Source organism: Plectrocnemia conspersa, unplaced genomic scaffold, assembly GCF_051122295.1.
Source record: "Plectrocnemia conspersa isolate PC_06_02 unplaced genomic scaffold, ASM5112229v1 ptg000001l, whole genome shotgun sequence".
NCBI lineage: Eukaryota > Metazoa > Arthropoda > Insecta > Trichoptera > Polycentropodidae > Plectrocnemia > Plectrocnemia conspersa.
Window position 1 is genome coordinate 3620257 of NW_028277165.1, and position 12284 is coordinate 3632540.

At 29.8% G+C, this 12284-nt stretch overlaps 1 protein-coding gene and 1 long non-coding RNA gene across 2 annotated transcripts in view; one reads left to right on the forward strand and one right to left on the reverse strand.

The window, feature by feature from the left end:
- The window catches only part of HDAC4 (histone deacetylase 4), a 215708-nt gene that overhangs the window by 108121 nt on the left and 95303 nt on the right, over nucleotides 1-12284 (forward strand). The gene's annotated exons all lie outside the window — the stretch shown is intronic.
- Nucleotides 3841-6239, reverse strand: LOC148238471 (uncharacterized). Its single transcript, XR_015810843.1, has 2 exons — nucleotides 4919-6239; nucleotides 3841-4870 (listed from the first exon to the last, which is right to left on the reverse strand). It is a non-coding gene; the product is annotated as an uncharacterized LOC148238471 (long non-coding RNA).

Here is a 12284-nt window from a genome sequence, read left to right on the forward strand (position 1 = left end):
TTTTTTGTATCGATTGATGCTTAATGCTAAAAAACATCGTATAATCCAATTATAAAATATTATTTGCGATGATAAATAGAAGCAATTATTATCAACGTTTATTATTATTTTCCTCTATAAATAATTTGGCAAAAAAAACTTGGCTTCACAGTGAAAGGTATTATTGTATTTGTGTTTCGTTTTATTTTTGTTTTTTGTTATAACATATTATTAGCAAGCGTCTGCTTTTTAGCTCGCCTATTAAAATACAATGTTCTATTTACATACACACATAAGACGTTATGTCTAAGTCTAATGTGTACATGTAAATATTAAACTACATTATTATGTTTAGAATTTCCGATGACTTAATAAGCCACCTTGTCGTGTTGCACAACTTGATTCTATGCCACGCAATTTAGGTCTCCGGCTCTAGGTCTCTAGATTAGACCCACGCGAAAGCTTTTAACTTACTGTTTCTTTCACCTGGTTTATGCTTTTCAGCGATTATTTATATTCACGAGTGTATTCTCAAATTTCCCAGAACCGTTGCAATAGTTCAATACATAAACAATTAAATATATTTATAACATCAAAGAAATTCTAAAAGATTTTACAATAACGATGCATCATATTACCCAATAAATCTGTAATGAGGATATTGCATGTTATGATTTAACATACTCTGGAAAGCCACAGTAATAAACAATTGATCCATTGCAGTTTACACTGATTTTTTTGATTCATGGTTTAGAATATTTGTGGAAATTTCCCGATGATCTCAAAAATTTTATTTTCAAAAAGGACAGAAAAGATAGATAAGAAACCAATATCCCAAAAAGGTCTATACGCTTATGTAGTTGTCCTAAGATGTTAAAGTAATCAAATATTTCTGAAACTTAACCTTTTACACTTGCTAGGCTCATATTTTTGTCCTGGAACACGCTCTTGTGTTACATAAAATCGTAACACAAGAGCGTGTTTCTGTTTTAGTTTATGTGCCAACCCAATTTAAAAAATCGCTCTTAATAAAATCAGTCTGATTTCTAAACGACTTATAGCAAAGTATAGTTCTGATTTATTTGGACATACCCACTGAAAATAATATTATGGCCAAGTCCAAACGGGAAATTTTCGTCTGCTTAAAAGCCGTTCAGTTTGTTTTTTCTTAAAGAATAGCTGTGCAAAATTTATTTTACATCAATCAGGGCGTATGTAGATATTTTTATTCATTTATATTTAAGTTAAGTTAAAAATGTACCTTAACACTAATACTAGTGTTAAGGTAAATCAATATAATTTGCAATAGCTTTGTTGGTGAAAGAATTTCGATTATATTAAATGAGCAATTCAAATCTGTTTTATCGCTCTGCTTTCTTCAAAAAAGCTTCGACAATAATCGGATTAGGTAAATTGAGTGCACTAGGGTTTAATTGACTCCACCTCCAAATCATTGCCTTTATAAAAAACTCAAATCACGTTGGGCGACTGTCCGATAATTGCAAAGAATAATCCAACCAATGCTTATTCGATGCGATGTTTTTTTATAAACGAGCTTAACTTTTTTTTAATAATTTATAGACATTCTATTTATTTTAATTTTTATTAAATGAATATATATAATTATATAAGATAATGATCATCAAATATAATTTTATATAAAATTGTGCTATTACAGATTCAACTATTTACATCTAAATTATTTACTTTTAATAATTATTAAATGAAAATATAAACACATAATTAAATAATTTAATAAGCAATAAATATAATAATCGTGTTTTACAATTTAATCTATTTAATTTATTTACGAACTTATCAGAAAAAGGAGCTAAAGCGTTTTTTTTTGTAATTCGTGGCTTTCGAAAGTCTAATGTTTTATTAAGCTTAACTATTGTCGTTTTGCAGATTTTTAACAATTATTGTTAAAACTCCCGCAAATAATTTTCATTTTTGATCAATCTTTTTTATTTACTATACAAAATTTACTATTTTTTGAGAAAGCTTTTACGAAAAAGTGAGCAATTATTTTGATGATTTTTAAATGCCATTGTTAAAACCACTTCAATAGTGATTTTACAAAATTTATTTGCAAGATTTATTTCATTCATATGGTGAAGAATATCTGTCAAGTAAGCCAGTGGTCGGCAAACTTATTGGCCGAAGAGCCAAATATGTACATTACAACGATTCAAAATAGTTCTGAGAGCCAAATCTGTTTTTTAATTTAGTAAACCTTTATTATAATTTTAGACCTTCATTAAATTACTTGATTTCACACTTAATAAAGATTTATTCGTTGATAAAATATGATATGAAAGTAAGGTATCCATAAATTTAAACCATGACAATGACTGACAAACACTTAATGCGAACAATGTCCTTGCATCTCCTTGAAAAGTTTCAGTAAGTTAGGTTTATATGTTGTAGTTTTTAATTTTAGGCATGATTCCAAGTTCTCGTCAATAAGACGACTTCTCAGTTTACTCTTGATAAAGTTCATGCTTGAAAAGGATTATTCGCATGTATATTTAGAACCAAAAAGGGAGAGAACAGCAAACGCAAGTTTTTCAGCTGATCGTAAGAGTCAGGAATACTATTCCAGACGTTGAAAATGATCATGTCTTCATTCTCCAGGTCTTTCAAAGCAGACCACTTATGTTGTGAACTAAGATCACATTCGTTCTTCTCCATATTTCCAAATCAATACAGAAACGTTGAAATTTGGAGCTCCATATTTCCTTGTTTTTTAAATCCTTCAATTGTATTTCAAAGTTACCAATGTCAATGCCAACAGGAGAAAATTTCAACTCAGTTATTGTAGCATTAAGAGGATTTTTGACGAATGAAACCTGCTGAGAAAGGCTTCCCTCATATTAAAAATTATTGTTTTGAAATGGTGTTTGTCAATAGAGAAATTATTTTCTTGGCGATGCTTCAGCAGGCTCGGAAAGTGAAACAAGGTTGGTCTTTCAAAATCTTGAGCAAAAAGGGATAATTTGTTTTCGAATGAAATGACTTCTTCTAACATCGAAAAAATTGTGTTTCCTTTCCCTTGTAGTTTACGGTTAAGCTGGTTTAAATTAGACATAACGTCTACCATGAAATGAAAGTTTTGGATCCACTGATTGTAAATTCTGGATAGTGAACACCCTTCTCAAGGAGAAATGCTTCAATTTCTGGCAATAGGGATGCGAAACGTTTTAAAACGTACCCTCTTGATAACCATTGAACCTTGTTATGAAGCGAAAGATCAGCGTACTCACTCTCCATTTCAACTAAAAATTCTTTGAATTGACGATGATTAAGAGCTTTAGCTACAATGGAGTTGATGATCGTGATCACTAATCCCATAACTTTACTAATTTCTTCCGGTAATGTCTGCGCACAAAGCCCTTCTTGGTGAATAATGCAATGATAAACCAATATCTCGTGATTCATTTTTTCTTTCAAAATGGCAACAGACCCTTTTCTGACGCCGGTCATACTTTTGGCTCCGTCTGTAACCGCCAAATACGCAGATTGACAGCTGTCATGCTACTACGCTGCGCTGCGCCCCTACCGGACGAAACAGGTACTACGTCAACGCTCACGCACACATTCAACGTTACATGGAAAGGACACTCGACCAGAATTAGCGCCCTGGCCCGTGGATATTTGTGCCAGAGCCGCACTCAAGGAGCCAAAGAGCCGCATGCGGCTCCGGAGCCGCACTTTGCCGACCCCTGAAGTAAGCCAACCCATAATATTTTCTATAAATTTCATTTAAACTTTTCCCCTTAGTTTTAATTAACGCATTTTTTGAGTTGATTAAAACTGCTTTTAATGCTTTGATGAATTGTAGTAGCTGTGTTAGTGGATGAATCTAGAGAAGATTCTGTGACTAAATCAGATTTATATAGTTCATAGATAGAAGTTTTTCTTTATTCGAACCAACAAGACCGGTAGTGTTTTCCAATTCGACGCCTGTGTGTCTTGAGCGCTTTTTTCGCCGTTCGTTGGCGTTTTCGTTTGGCTCACGTTTATTTCTGGCCGATATTTATGACTCTAACACACACTTATGAGAGTTGTATGTATGCAAGCACACAAAAATACATTCATACATATCTCGTCTGTGGATATTAACGATGTAAACTCTGCGTAGCAAACGCTCGTGCGCGATGCTACAGCATTTTTCCGCCTCCGTTCTTGGCAAAAAATAAAACTAGCGTCGGAGGCAAGAAGGAGAAGCAAATGAAGAAGCGTTCGATTGATGATTTATGCCCGTGTTATTCTGCCAAAGTGTTCGGGCCAGGTTATTTAGGGATTCGGACTTTGGGTTCGGCCACGTGTATTCGGAAATAAACGCGGGCGAAGGCGTGGTCGGGTCCGTTTTGTGATGTTTGTTGATCGGGACGTGTCCGTACACGTGTTTCTGTGATGTGGGATTAAGTCGGTTCAAACAATGATTATGTGTTGGTTTCAATCGTTAACTGTTACTGTGTTAAAAATAATAACATGGAAAGTTAGAAACGCATGCTAGCGAAATGATCTGCTAACGCATGATTGTAGGAACAATACAGTATAAGGAAACTAAACAGCAAATGTTTGTTTTCAAGTAGTAATTATTACGTGGATCGTATATCTTCTTTTCCATGCGATTATATGTGTATGTATGTACGTGATAATCACTTAATGTACCGATTGCGAGTTAAAGTAGAAAAAAATGCTACTCAATCAAGAATTTTTGGTGATCTTGATGTGTGTCAGTTGAAATGAATGAAAGGCAGTTATTTCTTTTTTCTTTCTGTGTATTAACATTTTAAAAATGGACTATATATTTTTATTACTTAGTTTTGTTAGTTCAGCAACGATATTTTATGTGGCGTATTCAAGAGTAGTCTATAAGTAACTTAAAGTGCTTAATGTATTATGATGTTTAACGTCATTTTTGAGACACAGTTTCACTATGAATTGTTCAAAGATTTTAATTAAACTTTAGGCAGATTCAGTTCCTTAAAATCTTTAAACATTTTCTAGGTAAGAAAATGCCTTTCATTATATATTTTATTTATCCTAATCATTTTTACAACATAAAGTCAATGTAATTTTTGTGACACTAACTAGAATAAGCTTTCATTAAAAATTGTTCATATATTATGTAAAGTGACCGAATAACAAACACTTCACAAATCTTTATTATTCAAACCTCAAGAAATGGTAACAAGACGTGTGTATGTGCTCATCAAACGATTCGATGAAATTTTGGCACAGGCAATCTTTCATGTTTGACGGATGCAGACGTGCCAATTATTTTACGACCGGTTACTTTTCAGCGATAGACTGTGAGCTATTCTTAACCTCAACGATAAATTAATAGACAATGTATAGATAGTAGCAGGGATCTATTTTACTTGATATGAATCACTGAAAAGTTTTATATGCTGCCTTCTTAAATCTTGTAGCTAATCCGCCACGTGATTATTTATCTTCTAATTTAAAATTCAGAAAAGTACTCCTGACTAATCTTGATAAATTAATTCTAAACAATTTTCAAAATATTCTAACGCTTCAATAAATGATGTATTTTCTTAATGCACCATTAAAATTATTTTGTATGTTTCACGTCCACGTATGACTAACCCAACAGAAATTCTGCATTTGGCGATTCAATCTTTTTTTAATGCTTTTCAGCCAATGCGCACTGAATTCCATTAATATTTATTTTTATTCAACACATCTACTACCCATTTCTCTGCTTTCAAAAATAATTTTCGTGAAGTTAATGATTAAAATATTCACTCATGGTGTATTAAACTAAGAGATTTATTATTATTAAATATACTCCTTTCTTCGAACTTTTTTTCCACGTGGAATCTCTGTCGTAGTCCAAAGTCGACAGTTCTAAAAACGCGTTCCAATGCTGCATTGTCATCTTCTGTTGTTGCATAACGCTTGTGTGTGTGTGTCCACTATTTTTAGCCGAGGTCCAAGTGCCAAATTCTTTAATTCTGACACGATGTTTTGGTTGTGATTTCGTATTTCAGTGTCTGTTCTCGGACGCTCAACGACTTTTCTTGACTTCCTCGAACACTTTTATTACGTCTCATGTAATAACTTCGTATTAAATAAAAGACGTTTCCTTCAGAAATACACACAGCGCATTACAGAAGCTCTAGTATTTATTTCTATATTGTTTATAGTTCCTAGAAGTCGACTCGGTGTGAACGTTTCTCTTTCACGGCCGCTTTGATTTTTCCTAGTAGAAAAATAGAAAAAAATGATTCAGATATTATTTTCAATTCGTTTTATAAAGTATGTGAAATTAACACAGAAATGTATTTTCTTAATTAATCGATTTGCACGTATTAAATCATTGTAGATGAGATTTATGTTCCTAAGATCAATGAATTCATCATTTGTTAGATTAGCATCTTTAATACAGTTTATATCAGAAAGAAAAGGTTTAGTTTATATTTACTCAAGATATTTTGAGTGTTAATATTGGCCAAGCACTTCTTTTAACATTGTGAATTTCGCAAGAATGTCGGTTATTACTCTATTCTTCCAGATTAGTAAGCTTGTAATATTTCAGTTGCATCTGTAATGATTACTTACGACCTTAAATGAAAATAATTATCTCATACATGGATGAAAATCGGTATTTATCGGTCAGATGACTGACCGTATGGCTTAAAGTTATTTGTTGGAATGCTAACGAACAAAGGAGATTCCCCTATTTACATAATTATGCTAATTAGCAGTTACAGCATCATGAAAAGGGTTAATCGCGTCGTCTTACAGTCTAAACATAACTATGTTGAATCAAAACTCCTACGAAGGGCGTTGATCTTATAAACAAAGAATATAATATATAACAGTATATATGTAATTTACCGAAAATTGGCGTATGTTCGTCTGTTTGAGAGTCTTCGTTGTGGTCGTCTATGATTCGATTGGTGATGGGAAGTATAGTTTATTTTTTATGCCTTTTGAGTAGTGAATTAATTTATAAACATTTGTTAAATTGTTAATATACACCTGGGAGTGAGTTAATTTTACGTATATTTACATATTTTTTTCTGTTGCAGTTGATTTATTATTATGTAATATTTCATTTATAGTAAATTATAATAAAAAAATCAGTGATTCTATTACTTTTATTGATTAGATTTATTATCAACTTTTTTGTGTTAGAATGTTTTAATAATTTACTTTTACACTTTTCTATTTTTAAATTTTGTTAATTTATTTTACATATTTATTATATATTATTCCGCTTTTGTGGATTTTACAATAATTTAAATATAAAAATGTATTATATAATTATAATTATTTTATATATGTAAATATATAACTATCTCGGGTACCCTGGCGATACTCCTCAAAGGGTTAAAGAGGCGTAACTCTAAACCTCAAAATCGTTAGGCGTACGTCCGATAATTACAAAAGTTCAACTAAGAGTTGTTTGTGATATTTACCACTGTTTTTGTTTTAAAACACTTTTTTTTATTATTTTAATAGACAAACCATTGACGTTTTTTTTTTTGTGACATTATTGTAATCCCCGTAACCGTAACTTTCTAACCTTTAATAGACAAATTTATCCCGTTCATATATTAATGCTATATATTTACGACGCCTCTATGAAAATATCGTTATTTATCGGACTGCATGGTTTCACGCTATGTGACGAAACAAAGGAGATTCCCCTATTTATGCAATTGTGCTAATTATTGATTACAACATCAGTAAGAGGGGTAATTGCCTCGTCTTACGAAGGGCGATGATCTCACAAAGCAACAACACAATATATAACACTCCCACCCTTAGAATGATCTAATTTTCTCGATAAAATTAGCGACTCTGTATAAACAAAAAATATTAAAATATTCTCCATTAGGGGATAATTTTTTTCACGTATGCTCTTAAAATATTCATAAATAATTATATATATAGTATTTAGCGTTGTATAATATAAACCATGAGGTATTCAATTTTAAAATATTAATGTTAGTTTCACAACTTCATTTTACTTATATATTTTTATTTTACCTAAGTTTTAAATTTCAAATACAAAACATACTAAATAATCCTTGAATTTCAGTTAGAAATACAAAAATATTTTATTTTATGTTTTTAATTATATAATTAGAGCTGCTTTTATAGCTCAATAATATACTTAAAATAATTCGTCATGTATATAATTATGCTAATTAGTAGTTACAGTATCACGAAAAGGGGTAATCGCGTCGTCTTAGTCTAAAAATAAGTACGCTGGATCAAAACTCATACGAAGGACAATAATCTTACAAACAAAGAATATAATATATAACAATAGCATTTATATACTTGAGACAAAAAATATTCTTTTGTGCTAATTATACATTAATATTTAATTTATATTTTTAATTATTAAAGAATGGCTAATTTACCAGTTTTATAATATATTTTTAGATAATTCTTTAGATCAACAATTCTTTGTATGTGTATTAATTCTGATTAAATTTAAAGTTGCTTTTTTTTAAAAGAACATTTTTATACTTCAAAGTTTAAATTTTACATTTTCGATACTAGTCATAAAATGGTAATTCCAATTATTTTTATATAATAACATTTCATATTAGTTTTACAATAAATATTACGATAATTAGTTGGTTTGATAAACGATAGTTGACCATCAGACAATTTAATTAATTTAATTAGAAAATTGTATAATGAGCATTTTTATTAATTTAATTAAGTTCTTTCTTTTGCTTTTAAATAAAATACATGTTTATATTATATCTTTGCAGTTTTAAGACATATATAAGTATTTATTTTTTTGCTTTTAAATAGAAAGGATTGTACATTTAACTGTTCTGTTCCTCAAAATGTGACAGCAACATTAATTTGAGATTGGCTTCCCTCCAGTAGTTGCGCACGTAATACTGATTTCTCTCCCTCGGTGAATAACACCAATCATAGTCATATTTATTTATTATATGACGAAATATATGACGATGACCTGTATGACTCGTTTCTTCATCTATTTATTGTTCCATCAAATCGCTTGGTTCGTTGAGTGAATTTTTTTTTCGAATATCGATCCTTAACCATTTTTTTTTTAAAATTAAATAATTCCGTTAAATATAGCAAAATATTATGCAAAAATTTTATTTTCTGTTTATGTTATGTATTATATGTATGTTTAGTTAAAATTTGTTGATGTAAAAATTAGCTATAAAGCTTAATAAATTAATAAAAATATTAGTAAATATTTATTTTTATAAATATTTTATGATTATCAAACATTATTTTTTCGAAAACTATATCGTAATGTTGCTCTCAGCTTAAGATAAATTTTCTCACTCTCGTTTACAAAATTATTATATTATTAGTATAATGATTGTTAAATGTGTCTGAAAAAATATATTATTATCTAATTTATTTGTAATATTGTAATATTACTAAAATATGTATTTTCTATGAGTCGTCCCAATGAAAATAAGAAAATTCTAAAAATGAGCGCTATCCTAATCTACACGCACTAGCATAAGCTGTAGAACGAGCTGTAGAACATATTACAATATACGCGGTAGTATTGGATGTCGATTTTCCTTCAATAGGTTATATTGTATAATGTATGGCAACCACGCTGTTCTTTCATTCAAGTATTTCGCGTTGGGATATCGACTTAATTCATAAATGCGAACGTGACTTCTGAAACGTCGTTTTAACATCCCAAAGTCACAAAAAGTGTTCGTGACGTCTGTTCCGTTTTTGGCATATCTAAGAAATCGAAAAACCGCCTATTTTCTAGGTCGTTGTATCGGACTATTGCCTCCAAAATGGTTTTTGGGAAAATTTATTCTTGAATAGCGCTCGAATAGGGTCGTATAATACAGTTTTGACCTTTAAATGTTCAATGCAAATTAGTAGCTATTAAATCTATAATCATTTGATTTTTAACTACGGTCCTAAGCCTAAAAATATACATTTTTCAGCCCTTTCTTTAAAAAAATGTTGTGAAACTTCTTATGAAAGTTATTTATTAAAAGTAATTAAATGTTTGTTATTATTATAACTGCATCTTTTTTGGTGTACTATCAACAGGAGATTTATTGCGATTTACTGTTCAATCAAAATCTCTCTTTATAATTAATTTAATTGCATAAAAAGGTACTATTGATATGACATATAAACGTGATTACTACTTTACATTATTTTTATATGTCTGTACGACGCAATCGATAAAATAATTTTATTCGACTCATATTTTGTCAGAGAAATGGGAGGAGATCAACAATTCATTCTTCCTTCGGCAAATTATTACATTTAAATATTGTTCTTGCTCTTGATGAGCCACAAGAATAATAACATTTGAGAATCGCTGTATCAATGTTGGGTTAAATGGCGGTGAATAAGGCATTGACGTTTGGTGTCAAGCTCCGATTCCATTTTCCTAAATTACTCGTATCGATGCGTCGTGAATGACGCGTCACGGCTTCGTCCTTGGTATGCTTCGCGTGCCGCAGTACCATTTCGCCGAAAAACTTCTCAGCAAAATGTCGTAATATTTATAGCTTGTTATGGCGTCGCTCGTATCAACCTTTGGCGCCCGCTCCAGCTCCTCGGAACTATTTTTAAACGCCATTACATGAGTTATGATAGGCACCGAAAAGCGGGGTAGCTATGGCGGCCACGCGATGCCAATTTTATTTGCTACTATGCTATGCCACACCGAATGGGATGGGGTGGAGGTTCGCCAAACTTGAATGTAAAAGAATTGGGTTGTGATACGTATCTATGAATTTTGTTATGTGTGTCTGTGTATAGTAAGACGGTGAACTTTTGGCATGTTAAACTTTGATTCATGACTATGTAGCCATTGATCTGAAATGCTTATGAAACTTCTCCACGTTGTGTTCACGTGCTTTGTTCCTTAAAATATTGCTTACACGTATATGATTTGTTTTCAATACAATGATTACAAGCAAAATGTTTTACGCTACCTATATCGAGTTACCTTGCAATTAATATTTTTTTTATTATTATAAATATTATGATTGTTTTACGTGATAGCAACTTTGATTCGTATATTTATATAATTATGTTAATTAGTAGTTTAGCTAACATAAAGAAAAGGGGTAGCACCGTCTTATGCTCTTAAAATAAGTATGAAATGTTTGTTGCTGACCAAAACTCACATAATATTTAACAATAAACTCATTGCTGTGACTTGAATAAATATCGATATTATCGGTGTCCTGACGGACCGTATGATACGGAATACTATATAATGCCTAACTGGCTATAAACAAATATGCAGTGTTTGTTTCTCAAACTACTAAAGAGTCATCTTTGCTTATATATTTTAAATACATATATAACAATAGTAGATTCTTTTTTTTGTATAAATTGTTCAGATAAATTACTAGATATATAAATAATATATTTTTTTTATCAAATTATTCAAGTAATTATTTTTACATTGTGTTTATCTTTAACAACTATTATCATACTCATTGAAAAATATTTTTTAAGATAGCTTTAAATTGTTAAATTAAGACTTTGAAATTGTTATATTAAAAGAATATAACATTTCTACTTAACCTAATTAATCTAATTTTAACACTACAAAGTATTTTTACCTTCAGAAAAATACATAAAATAAGATCTTAAATAATTTTTTTTTATAGTTTAGCTGCTTATTTAATTGAACTATTTTTTTAAAAAAATGGCATGAAACCATGCTACGATTTTTACTACATATTTTTTTTTAAAAATTCTATTTAAAAAGTTTGTTAAGCAAAAATAATACCATTGACAAAAAGTTATAAGATTATATTTTTATTAATAAGCTTTTTAAACTTTCTTGTTAAATATACTTAAAATAATATTAAAAAATGGTTGTAAAATATTATTGTTATTAAACTTTTTTGTATATTGTTTATCTGTTATTTTATCAATAAATTATTTAATTTGGTTTTTACGTTTATGCGATAAAATAGTAATGAAATTGAATTTTGTAATTTATCAATCAAGAAAATGATTGTTTGCATTAAAATCGTATAATTTATTGGAATTTGCATAATTGGAAATCGGTATATTGCCAAAATGTGATTTGTGTTGTTTTGATTATTCGATAGATTTATTGCACATAATTGTAAAATAATACATTATAAGCTCTATTCATCAATTGAAGTTGTTATACTTAAAGATAAATATCCAAAATATCAGTCATCTTGTGCTCCATAAAAAATAAATTTAATTATGACTTATGGAAACAATATTGATCATTTAATTTAAAATATGTTTATATAAATATTATATTATATATTTCT